The sequence below is a fragment of the Ostrea edulis genome, chromosome 3 (genome assembly GCF_947568905.1).
Source record: "Ostrea edulis chromosome 3, xbOstEdul1.1, whole genome shotgun sequence".
Taxonomy (NCBI): Eukaryota; Metazoa; Mollusca; class Bivalvia; order Ostreida; family Ostreidae; genus Ostrea; species Ostrea edulis.
The window spans coordinates 34,924,881-34,938,903 of record NC_079166.1 but is presented as its reverse complement, the minus strand read 5'-3'; the positions used below and the strand labels follow the sequence as shown (position 1 = coordinate 34,938,903).

The following is a 14,023-nucleotide window of genomic DNA, read 5'->3' as shown; positions in this document are numbered from 1 at the left end:
CAACTGTATGACAAACGGGATGATTTCAGCTTCTCCATCGTCAACTTCCCACATTTATGTAGCAATATTCCATTATCACCTGCATGTAGTGTTTATATATCTCAACTGATTCGATATGCAAGAGCTTGTTCTGGGTATAGTCAGTTTTTAAATCGAGTAGCTTATACTGACAAACAAGTTGATGGTACAAGGATTTCAACAGTCTCGATTGATGTCAGCATTTCGCAAATTCTATGGTCGTTATAACGATCTATTTCGTGAATACAACCTTGCATTGGGTCAAATGCTGTCTGACGTGTTTCATACCGATTGTTGAACCGTTCTTGGCACACTGATTTTGACTGCGGATAACTCCATTTACCTGATCAGGATATAGGGCTCACGGCGGGTGTGACCGGTCAACAATGGATGCTTACTCCTCCTAGGCACCTGGTCCCATCTCTGGTGTGTCCAGGGGTCCGTGTTTGCCCAACTAGCTATTTTGTATTGCCTATAGGAGTTATGCGATTGATCACTGTTCATTATCTTCATCTTGCATCTATCGATTTTGGAGTCATGTGACTATGTCTCTCTGTTTGTATTTCATCGTCTTTCGTATTATGACTATCTATTTACCACTGTCTAAGGGAGATAACTCACTTTGAATTATGGTCTATTGTATTGCTATAGAAAATTTCCAAAAAATAATTCTACAACATTGTGTATGTGTACATTTTTGAGGTTGTTTCTAATATAAAAATGCTTGATGTTACATGTATATGGAATTTCCCGTGAATAACTCTCGATCGGGATCGGGATACGAAATCAAAATTTCTGATATCCGGTTGTAAAGTGGAACTGCTTCATTGAATTATGTACTAATTGCACGTTTGACGTTAGAGAACCGTTCCTTTTAATAAAGAAAGTCACCAAATAGATACAAAATGAGTGTATCTTATTCATTACTGTTACCGAACTTTCGTCGGTGAAAATCTCGAAATGGCGTGTTTAACTGCGCTTTTCCACGGTAAAGTCCACATTTTTTACATAAGTACATGTATTCGAATTTTCTTGTCAATGTTTGAGCGCATATATGGAATCTCTGCTAGGAATAATGAAAACTGTCTCATACATGTATGTAAAGACATATTCTATAGATTTCTATTTTTAAAGATGTAAAGTAGTTCTATCAAATGTGCTTGAAAACGCTTAGACCCCGATGTCAGAATTTCCTTTTCCTAGACATCAATATGTCAAATTCATAATCCTTTTCGAAAAGCATGTACCACATTTTGTACCATTTATCCATTTTGAATTCCCTTAAAATGGGATTTAGTTGCACTCTGTTGTGGATGAGTGTGCGCCAAATAGAAGAAATTTACATTTGCATCAGTCTCTCATAAATATGCTTCATGGTAGCTGTTTCGTAAATTCGCATTCAAATGTATCTTTGAATATTATTAATTCTAACATATATACCCGCCCCAAGCATTGCTATATCAAATACAGATGTCACGTTCATCTAATAACCCTCAGTGGGGCCCTTGCTGACCCTGGCTGTTTTCTAGTTTAACTTAAGATAATATGCAATTCCAAATAAGTCCTTGTTGTTGATTCCCCAAACCCTTCACTGACATGCAGCCTATGGATTGTACAATTTAATCCAATGGAGGAGGCCAAAGCTTTTCCAGGATGAAATCAACTCGAAATTTATCAAAACAAGTTGACCCTTGTCTAATATTTTGTGTATTTTGTGCTGTTGCAATCTGGAGTAATTTGTTTACTTCATCTCTGACATCAATACTAGAAATTGTTGTGGTATGATCTCTGGTTGTTCGTCTGCCCCTGGCACTAGTTGTTTGAACTGATGAAACTGTTTACGAGATAAAGAATCTGCTATGATATTTTGTTTCCCTATTATGTGCTGTGCTTTAAACATGATGCTGTTCCTCAAAAGCAAGAGGACCATTGGTGTTATCAATCTCATAACTCTCATGGATTTTGATGACTGCCTGTTAATACTTGATACCAAAGCACGAATTCTAGTCAACTCGGCCCCTGGTGATCTCGGCAATTGGTGAATTCGGCACTTAGTGAATTCGGCACTTGGTTAACTCGACACTTAGTAAATTCGGCACTTGTTTTATGAATATAAGAATAATGTGTATACTGAACGATATGCGTGCAATATTTCTAGATTTTTTAAAACGTACTTGTAAGTGATTTGTCTTCAACATTTATTTAGGAATGATTGTCAGTTTTAATTTTTTCAAATACTACGTACGAAGGTTTTGAATAACACCGGTACTCGGCTAAATACCGGCACTTTGAATGACTGAAATTGCTGCTCATAATTGTCAATCATACCTTGACAATATGTAATGCAAATAACTTTCTCTTGGACGTGTAAATAGTTATAATTTGCGAAAATACACCGTATGCAAATGAATTGGAGGACGATCTCGTGTTTCCTCGGAGTTCTCCCATTCTCGTGGAAACGTTTATAAAGATATATTCCTGCGTTATCTGAATATGACAAATGTTAGGGTAATTGTGAAATTCATTGTCATATCTCTAAAAATTAATCTTATTTCAAGGGTTCTATGGTATAGTTTTAATACGTCAATATATTAAGTCCTTAGATTGGCTGGTCTCTGTCGTCTGGTTACGAATTGTTTGCAAATTGGATTTGGCTACATTTGATAAATCATATAATGTCGTACAAAATTGTCATATTTTGAAATCACAAACAACAACTGATGCAATAATAATATCATCCTTGTATCTAATTACGACAATACAATGTTTAACATTTTTTCCCTCTTCTTATAATGATATTATTGATGTCATGATTACGAATTTTATAACGCATTGTGCCTATATAATTTGTATCTTATATATATTTGATTAACTTACATTTGTAAGCGGGGATTTAATTTCATACACTTCCCAACTCTTGGGACTTAGGAGGGGAAAAAAGAAGCATCATCGTTATTCAAACACCAACATTTTCATTAATCTAAATTGCATCAAAAAGGATTTTACCCAATAAAATATGTACATTAGTAAAAATTATTCATCAGAGAGTTCAACTTCTGGGTTGTATTGCATGTGCGCACAATACTTGCATTCGTTTTTAATATGTCTTAATCATATCTTATCTGTACACTGTTTATATCAATTAAGGTTATTGAAACATTTTCAGATTCCAATGACACAACTCATGAAGAATTAATTCATGAAATAAAACCATAACACCATAGTAAGTTTCTGCTTAATTTAATGTGCATCCATCATGTATCCCACAATTGATAATAGATATGTACACCATATACAGTCCAAATAAATAATAGTTTAGCCCAACATGCAGTAAATAACACATTGATACAACATGCAACATGTATTCCACATGAACATTTATTAATCACACATTTATAACACATGGATCCCACATAAACCACATAGATACTGTATAACGGGTATATTTTCTGCGGTTGTCCAATTTTTGTGGGAAGAAAGACGTCTGATAGGTGCATCACTGTGCAGGAGGACCGTAGATATTGGCACATCCCTGCAGTAGCTGGCTTGTCGTGATATTCCTGTCGCAGTACTGGTTCCACAATTCAAAAACATGTCCCTTTACCTCTTCCGTTGGTATCGCTGCATCTTGCCTTCGGTGTCCGAAGGCAAGATACAGCGATATCTTCATCTGAAGGCTAATGTCCGTTGCTTCCATATACAGCATGGGTACTAGATGTTAAAAGGGAACGGGTCCCCTACTTGCCACACTGGTGTTTAGTCGGTGATGCCACCCCTCCACGTTGCTGTTGATCCGGATGGCTGACATAAAGACACTCCAGTGATGGATTTCAAATATGGGGCTACGAATCCATGTTCTGTAGATGTAATCCATAACTGGAGCCAATACTTCTGGAGCACGGCTATCCAGACGGTGGAACGCTTCTTCGATGTGCTCTGACGGGAGGAATGGCAAGGCAAGGAGTTGTCTGACAAATTTGAACACCTTGTCCTTCTGGTTGTAAGCTGTCTGTAAAAGTATTATACATGGAAGTATCATACACAAAAGTATTATACATATTTACAATACTTAAATGTTTACTTTTTAACATATGCCTTTGTTAACTAGAATTTATTTAAAAAAAAGTTAAGTGATGTACCTTTCGATAAAACTACACATCTTGGCACAATAGATATTGACAGAAATGATAGTTTCAATGATAATTCCCTTGATGTAATTTGTTATACCTGTAGTCCATGCTCCTGGACCTTTCCTGAACACGGCTTGTATCCAGTGGAATGCACGGCCCTGGATTGCCGTGCGTGGAAACCTCTCCTTAATAGCTTGTCACAGTGCAGCTTCGAAGTCTGCTACACAGCCTTCCAGTGAAATTCGCTCTGGTAATATTAGGAGAATGTTTATAAAGATGGATGTTCAAGAATACAACAGAAATGCAGAAATGCTGAGGTTATCCTCAATTTTGTATTCGCTATATATATTCCATACCAGATACTTTTTCATAAACATGTACGTGTCCATTTACTTAACATACATTGTAATGTATTTAAATGAGAGTTTCAAAATAGAACTGTATCTTACATTACATAAACCAAACATATATGTGCAATATATCAGTAAATATCGTTTACCCTCACATGGGATTGACATTGAGCGTGGAAGATTTATTTTCCCCTAAATTGCATTTCATATGCGTTATGTATAACGTATGTTTATTAATTCTTTGTAAAAAAAAAAAAATTAAACCTGAGCTGTATGGTTTATGGTAATAAACAATACAATACTTCCAAACTATTCAATACTTTATGTTTATTAATCTAACATATGAGCTGTACAGCTCATGGTAATAAGTAATACAATACAATAACTGCCAGTTTGATGAATATAATCGATGCATATGTTGGCCATTTCCCAAGTTATGAGTATAAAGTGTACATATATGTATACCAATCTTGATTTTCATTCAAGAATATTGCCAATTACATGTGAAAATATTAATTAATACTATATAATCTAGTTATCTGTATATAACAATTCTAGAGTTCTGATCTCTTGTGAAATGTTGCAAAACGATAAGAACATTGCATGTGTATTCAAAAATATAATAAAAATTATCGCATGAATATTAATCAAGTTTGTTACATTATGGAATATAAATCAGTTATTTGTTTGTGTGTGTGGGGGTGGGGGGGTGGGGTGGGGTGGTGTGTGTGTGTGTGTGTGTGTGTGTGTGTGTGTGTGTGTGTGTGTGTGTTTTAAAAGCAATCTGAATATAAAGAAATTGTTGTAGGTTGTGCGAAAAGTTTTTCAAAACGTACCTTCCATCTTCGTACTTCTAGGAACACTGAAACCTGCGCGGTCAGGGGTCTCCTCATTACCCCCTCGTAATATTATCACCTCAGGCGCCCTTGTGTACAAGGGACCTTGTTGTTTTAACAATTTCATCGCTGAGTTATGTAGGGACTTTGATGGAAATAGTTATCAAAACGTACACCACAGCATTCTTAGATTAACCTGACCACATAAGAATGCTATAGCTAGACCTTTAAAAATTTTCAAAAATATATACAACATACATGTAGTTTAACCTTTATATTGACAGGAACATATTTCCTTTAAGATTTTCATACAGACTGCCCTGTGACATATTTTCTTCTAATTCCATAAAAAAATCAATGTGACTTTTTATCCATGACTATATTCTCTTTTCAACAATTTTCAAACTCCTCCAATCATATTACTAAAATCGTAAAAACTAAAAGAATTACCGAAAATGAATTTCGTACTACGCTTAAGCCATCCTTTATTTGATGTATCTTTAGTTACCTGTCTCATAATTTTTTTTTTCTAATTATTGCCCGTAGACCGACAAACAATATTGTCAGATACATCCCAAAAATCTCATAATTCGTTTTCTTTTATTCATATAGAAACAGCTTTAAAACAAATCAAAACAGATGCCGAGATGACAAGACTTGGTGCCGAATTAACTAGGTGCCGAGTCCAAATTCACTAGGTGCCGAGTTCACCAAGTGCCGAATTAATCTTTTTTTAAGTGCCGAATTAACCAGGTGCCGAGTTGACTTGTACCCCCAAAGCACTGTCGTCAACATACATTATGATTTTTTTTATTTACAAAAATCCCTCACAAATAAATTGCCAGAAGTATTGGAACTAGTTCTAGAAATGACATTTCTTTGAAAACTGAACTTTCCCAATCATGTGATCATGGCCAGTAAATCCAGTGACCACATCCTAACTCTGGATTCCCAGTGCTGTCTGTGAACAGCTCAATGTTGTCACCACTTAACTATTCACTTTCGATGATCAGTCCTACCCCATTAAAGTTGTACAAAAACTCCAACCATATATGTACACCCTACTTGAATTCATTACTTAATCGTATATGATGATGTGGTTTCTTTATCCCACAAGTGGCCATACAAATATGCCTAATAAATACTCTTGCATTTGGGACACCTTTACTGAAAATTTTAAACTACCAACAAGACTTAGAATATTTTGAGGCTGTGGTGATTTCTTATTCAATGTTGTTGTTAACAATGTACTTAATTGTTGAACGTTTCCATTTGGCATTGTTACCACCATGTCTATTGTGTCTACTTCAAATCCCAAAATGTAATTTTGGTTGAGGGTCCAACTGTTTTTCCTGTGCTATGGGAACTCCAATAGCGTCACACATTCTGTGAAACCTTTGCATTAGACAAACACACTCATCTGAACCTTCAAACCAAGAAGAGGAAATCATTCAAATAATGAGAAAATGTACCAATTCTAACTTGTCTCAGCAATTCCCAGTGCAAAAATGTTGATAATTTTTCAAATAAGTTACATAAAATGGCACGGTCCATTGGCAGACATTCATCAAAGTAAGAAGTTCCTTCAAACTTAAAACCTAGAAGATCAAAATTTCCTGGATTAACAATCATCAATCTGAATGCTGACAATATATCCATTCTTGCTAAGACAGTGCCTTTACCTGAAATTGCGACTTTCTTTATTACCTGTTCTAAGGAAGTGTACGCAGCTGTGTATTCATCAGGATCTATAAAATGATAGAAGCTATTGTTTCCGGGTAGGTATGTTATTAACCCCCAGCTACCCCCCGACTTTGATACAATAACTATTGGTGAAATTCTTATGTTCGATATTGGTTTGCTCAAAAAGAGGCCTGCAATTCTTCTTTATTTTACTTTACTTCTTGTTTTGTTTCCTTTGCAGCATTATAGAATTTATTTCATTTTTTTATTCACCTCCTAATATTGGACCTTGATAGCGAAATTGGAAACCAAACTGAAAACCTTACAATAATTCATTTGCCACTTCTTTGTTTGGATCATTTTCTAAAAGTGGTTTTATATTTTGAAATTTGATTGGGGTCTACCATAGCTTCCAGATATTAGTGGTTTCCCCTACCCCCTCTATACTGCAACCCCCTCTTACCCTTGTATTTTGATACTGGTCTTTGTATTGACTCTGGCCTCGAAATGTCTAGTCCCATTGGAGAATTGTGCTTTTCCATTCTTTGAGCAAAATGTTATTGGATGTGGGACATTCCATTTCAGACACAAATTTAAATAACTATATGGGACCCTAAAACAAGAACCTTGGCAATTATAGGTGTAACATTTCTACTTACTCTGGTTTTGTGTGTCAGCAGCCAGAAACTTTGTAGTTTGTGCAATGTACAATAACCATAAATTCGGGGTCAACTACCCTCCAGTTTCCAGATGGATTCTTAGCAAGTTTTAACCGAAATTGCTGGTCATATTCCTTGAACCCCAAACTGAAGAACCTCGCTACTGCTAGACGAATGTCATTCTTTTATTTCAAAAGATGTGCTGGCATATATGATAAAAGCATCCATCCATTGTCATTTATTGTTAATTATTTTAGAATTTTTGTCCGCGGTTTGTACTTCTACATTGACCATGATAATTGTTTGTTTTTAAGGCTCATTGGAGTTCCCGAACAATCTGGCTAAATCAACGTATTGCCCATTAATAATCTTGTTTTCCGTATCTTGTGACACGTTCAGCCCAAATATGTTGTTATAACTAACGATCATCTGAGGCGTATCAGAGTTTGCATTAAAAGAAAACGGACTTTCAGTTTTTATTGTACCTGCTTCTGTGTTTCAAGTTAGGTCCTGCAACATGTTCCCCGTAGATTTATTTACCACAGACTGAACTCTACTCGTTGAGACCTTTAGCTTGATATGACACACGATATACTTTTTTTGATTTTACACTCAATGACCTCGAACGATCCCCAGACCGAGTTCCACTCATCGAGACTTGATTGTGATATGTTATACAATACCCACTGTCCAACCTTTTTTTATCTTGCACTTAATGACCCCGGATTACAACGCTGAAATGTTCATTGGTTGTTTAACATCCCACTCGAGAATGTTTCACTCATATGGAGACGTCACTAGGCCGAAATGAAAGAAGTATAAATAATAATAATAATAGTGGTAGTAATTACATTACAAAATGTTTCTATTCCCCCCCCCTTTAATGTTGGGGAGTTGAGATGATGTAGTATATATATATATATATATATATATATATATATATATATACATAAACGTTTACAACCATGGGTGAATTTAAAACATACATACAATATCTTTGAACGGGGATTTTGAATTCCCATTCCATGTATGGACTGAGACCATTGCAGTTTGAAGGTATTTTCATTGTCAAGATTTGTTTATTACGGCTAATACCCAGGGACCCATGGACACACAGTGTGAAAGGCGAAGATAACGAACAGTGATCAATCTCATCTCCTATGAGCAATACAAAGTAGAGAGTTGGGCGAACGCGGTTTCCTGGGTATACCAGAGGTGGGATTAGGTACCTAGTGGGAGTACGCATCACTTGTATCATTAAATCTACAACGAATGTTCATTCGCTCGTTGTCTCTCGATGTTTACATCTATCTGTATGATACAGGTGATAATTAAATCTATACGTCGTTCGCCATAATTTCACCCATTAAATTTTTACACATGAGTAAAGAATTTTACCATGAAATATATCATCCGACAATGTAGGGATCACTGCTGTGCAAGGGTTTTATGAAAATCCCAGATCAAGACCCACGTCTTTCTTGTATGTGAGCTCATCAATCCGGAGCGGGAAAAGAAAACACACCGATTAAGGATCCAAAACGGACCTTGTGTTTCCCACAGTATAATCCATACATTTGCACACCTGGGTTTCCCAAGGGGAGGAAAACGAGATAAAACAATCTATTAAGTTTTCAATTGCCCGATTGTTTGCAAGCCACTCATAGACGTCCCTGAAATTCTCCAATACCCCTTTCATTGTATGAGGGGTTCTAAAGTGAAGAAAATGTTCTTCCATCAATGTCATGAAGAGGTCATTCATTATCCTCCACATTCTTTTTACACACCATGGCCCCATTGTTTATCCGCCCTATATTCGGTAACGCTACTGATTTTGGAAAAGTATTTTAGTGATTACTATCATTTCTAATATTTTTTCCGCTAAAACATAACATCAATATAATACATAGCTGATTACGGGATGATGCACGTTACCCCGATTTTGCTACTACACATGAGTCTACAGTTAAAGTGCATTAGCTTCGTTTTGCGTTCACATGGAAATTATGCGAAGTAAATTTGATTCGAATTAAATTTTAATTCGAAGTAAACTAACAGGAAATAAAATTCCCATGTCAAAACGATTCAGAAGTAATTCATATTGACTGAAGTATAATGTGAATTAAATTTTACGTGTGAACGAAGTATGAATTTTAGATTTCAGAGCTCTGAACCCCTGGGGCCTTAGGGGTGGAGAAAGAACTGTTAAATATAGGAATTCTTATTCCAGAACGGGGACAAACTTGGAATGTAAAGTTTATATAGAAACATGAATAACATCTTCTTTCATTCTATTGACACTAACTAGAAAATGAATGGATATTTAGAAGGAACAAATACCCCTTTATCAAAATCGTAGATTTCACAATACCAAGAATAGCAATTTTGATAAGAGGATAAGACTAGAATGACAATAGTGATAGCATGTGTATGTTAACATTTGAGCATTTTAACCTATTACCCAACTCTTTCAAATCTGGTATGAAGCATCGTTAAGCTAAACGGACATAGACTGAACTGTAGATTTCAGGACTTCAGCACTCACGAGACCTTAGGGATGGGACAAAAACTGCCAAAAAATAAACATTTTCAAAAATTCCCTTTACAACCACACATCTGTTGTTTGCTGGTATCAAGATGTTTATTGTTTAACATCTTGTTCGAATTTTTGTTCCTTCCCCCTCATATGGAGACGTTCCCATTGTCGGTGAAGTGCTGCAAAATGTAGACATGAGGAGGTAGTGATCTTTATTATGGCACACCAGCTGTGACACGGGAACTCGGTTTTGGCGGTCTCATTCAAGGACCCGCCCCAAGTAGTCACCTCTTACGACAAGCAACGGGTACTGGTGCCTGCCACTCTATTCTGGTTCTCTATTTAGAGAATTAAAATGCATAGTGATGTAAAGCAAGAAATACCCCTTCCAGAATTTAGATTCCGTGGTTTTCAGGGTAGCGATTTTGACTCCGCACGGGGCCAAACTTTTTAATACCGTTTTTATCTATCAAACATTGATATTGTTTGATGCTCAGCCTTCACAGTCGTTGTGCAGGGAGGGATCTTTGTCGTACCACATCTGCTATCACACAGGGCTTCAGGTTTTCCGATCTCATTCGAAGGACCACCTCGATTTAGTCGACTCGTATGACAATCAAGGGTCACTGAGGACATATTCTAACCCGGACCCCCATGGATAAGTGCTTTACATGAATTTCAGTCGGTCGTTAAAGTTGATAAACTACACATCCTTAATGGCAACGTGACCTCTTCACTAAAACTTACCAACGTCAGCAGATAAATGACTTTAGAATCTTGTGTACATTTGTGGTGGAAATAACTGGGTATGTTATAATAAGAACTTCGATCCCGATGTAAATTGTATAGAGATTTTGTTTTATTTACTCTGATTGTGTATGATCAGAATATACATGTATATTAATAAAGTCGGTAATCATTCAATAAAATTAAATTCAAAGAAGTTTTTAAAGGATTTAAGATCTTTTCAATTTTTCATATCCTGAACTTATACTTTCCTATTTAAGTATCTTAACTTGGATGCATATTTCGAACGATGATATGATATCATATTACGAAATGTATAACAAAAGATCAATTAACAAATTGGCTACAGCCCAGTAGCTAAGTACTTCGTTACTAGCTTAAAAATACGAATGTATATTTAATTGCTGTTATAAAATTTAGAAATTCATTTCAAAATTAAGGATTATCTCCTTCACGCATAGCTCTTATCCTTGAACGAATTTGACTCCACTTTCTTGGCACACTGTTTTAGCCTATAATAGCTTTAAAACGTCATTGTTATTTCGGATTTCAAACATTTCGGTTGAGCATCACTGAAGAGACATAATTTGTCGAAATGCGCATCTGGTGCATCAAAATGGGTACCGTATAAGTTTTACATTACCCTTATTGGATCAATTGGTGAACAAGCCCTGCCGTGTAGCATGCAGCTGTGACGGGTCGGCCGAAGAACGCCGATCAGACCAAAACAACCGAAACTAGTTATAAAAGAAAATTGGTTTCAAGAGCGAATTATACCAAATTAAACCGTCCCCCCGTTTTCAACGGGAGGAGAGTGACATCATTTGCCTACCAGTATTGCAAAGCATTCGTTTAACGCCCAGGTGTTGGTGGTTTTACACATATAAACATTTCGCAAATTATATTGTCGTTATAACGATCTAGTTTGCCAGTACAATCTGTCATTGAGTCAACTGCTTTCTGAGATATTTCACACTCATTGTTAGACTGTTTGTGGTACACCGATTTTGAATACGGATAATTCCGTTTACTTGATCAAGATATAGGGCTCACGGCGGATTTGACCAGTCGACAGGAGATACTTACTCCTCCTAGGCACCTGATCCCACCTCTGATGTGTCCAGGGGTTAATGTGTGTCCAGATATCTATTTTGTATTGCTTATGGGTTTGGTAAGATTGATCACTGTTCGTTATCTTCATTTTCATAAAGCGTTTTATCAAAGTAAACATGTGAGTTAAGTTATTAAGGTTATTTAATCATAACTATTCTGATTGTTTTCTAGCTTTCGTGTTTTACATGTAATTCCATGAGAGAGAGAGAGAGACAACATTATAATTGAGTTATCAACATAAGAATATAAAGCACATACTGCGTATTCATGCCAGCAATGATAACTACAAAATTTGAAATGAATTATGCCATGGATGATGAATTCATTTAGTCACTGTTACTGGATATCATACTCTTTAAGAGAGGTGGATCTTTTTAGAGGAGGTACTTTCCATCCTGACAAACATCTGATGCAGCTGACAAGCATTTAAAGTGTTTTCTTTGAATACTGATTGATTTCTTATGGAGAGATGAAACATGACACTTTGTGGTTTGTCTTCTACTGATTTTGACTGCGGATAACTCCGTTTACCTGATCAGGATATGGGGCTCACGGCGGGTGTGACCGGTCAACAGGGGATGCTTACTCCTCCTAGGCACCTGATCCCACCTCTGGTGTGTCCAGGGGTCCGTGTTTTCCCAACTATCTCTTTTGTATTGCTTGTAGGAGTTATGAGATTGATCACTGTTCGTTATCTTCACCTTACACTGAACAAAAATATATGTCTTCTTGTGTCATTGTTTTCAATATAAAACTTTAATGAGCCCTTTATTCATACAATGCAAATAGAGTATGTCTCAGCCTGACGTTGGCTGATACTACCTGAAGAAAATTTCTACAAATTATGTCTTAAAAACATCTTATGTAAGCATTTTCCCCAGTCGTATCATGTACCGTTTGCATTATTCTTGTTCAGAATTAGCTTGATAAATTCCTTATTGAACCCCGAATTGACTGTATTTGTTATATCGCTTCCAATTTTACGTTTTGAGAAATATTGGTGTAAACGTGTGTAGCATCAAAGCTCACGCGACTTCAGTCGTAGCAAGGATAACAAATCCATAGCATACATTCAAAAACTTTGGACTAATGTGTACAATGCGTTCAAAATAGTATCTAAGAAATTTCGCAGTCTTTGCATTTGAAAAGCTATGGTTGATCTAAATTTGGTGTGATGTAGACATTAAGTGTAAAAATAACTTTCTTTGATGCATCCCTTCATTTGTGTTTTCGTTATCAAACTTGGATAGCAACAATATACAACATTTATAAGATTAATCGATATCAGATACCACACAATTAACTCTTAAATGAAAGGCGAAGATGACGAACCGTGAAAAATCTCACAACTCCTATAAGAAAAGAGACTTGGAAAACGCGGACTACTGATTATACCATAGATGGGATCAAAGTGTATACGAGGAGTAAGCATCCCCTGTCACACTCACCGTGGGCCCTATATCTTTATTGGGTATACGTAGTAATCCGTAGTGAAAATGAGTGTGCAAAGAACGACCTAATAATCACTATGAAACAACAAATAAGATAACTGTCATAGGGGACGAATTGTTTCAAATCCAATACTTCTTTACTTGGGGCAATTATGTTTAGTTAAGAGTTAATTGCAGAAGTTGTGCATTACGAATCAATACATTATGCATGGTGCATTATCCTCTTTGTTTTATGTAGATCGATCTCATTTCCATTCTTATTGATCGCGTAGCATGTGGCATGGTAGCAAGAAAACGATCGTCATCGAAGCGAGTTTTTTTACCTTGTCTAGATGGACATGCGCTGCTAGGAGGTTATATTGTATACGTCATGAGCTCAACCAAAGGATTGGACAAAAGGCGTCATTCATGTATAACGTTTTTTTTTTTTTTTTTTTTTTTTGCTTTAAACATGTCTTTCATTCAGTATAGTCACAGAGTATACTCTATAAAGACTTTTC

General features: G+C 36.1%; 1 protein-coding gene across 5 annotated transcripts in view; it reads left to right on the top strand.

The window, feature by feature from the left end:
* The window catches only part of LOC125675361 (reticulocyte-binding protein homolog 2a-like), a 150,442-nt gene that overhangs the window by 134,780 nt on the left and 1,639 nt on the right, over positions 1-14,023 (top strand). The window lies entirely within an intron of this gene.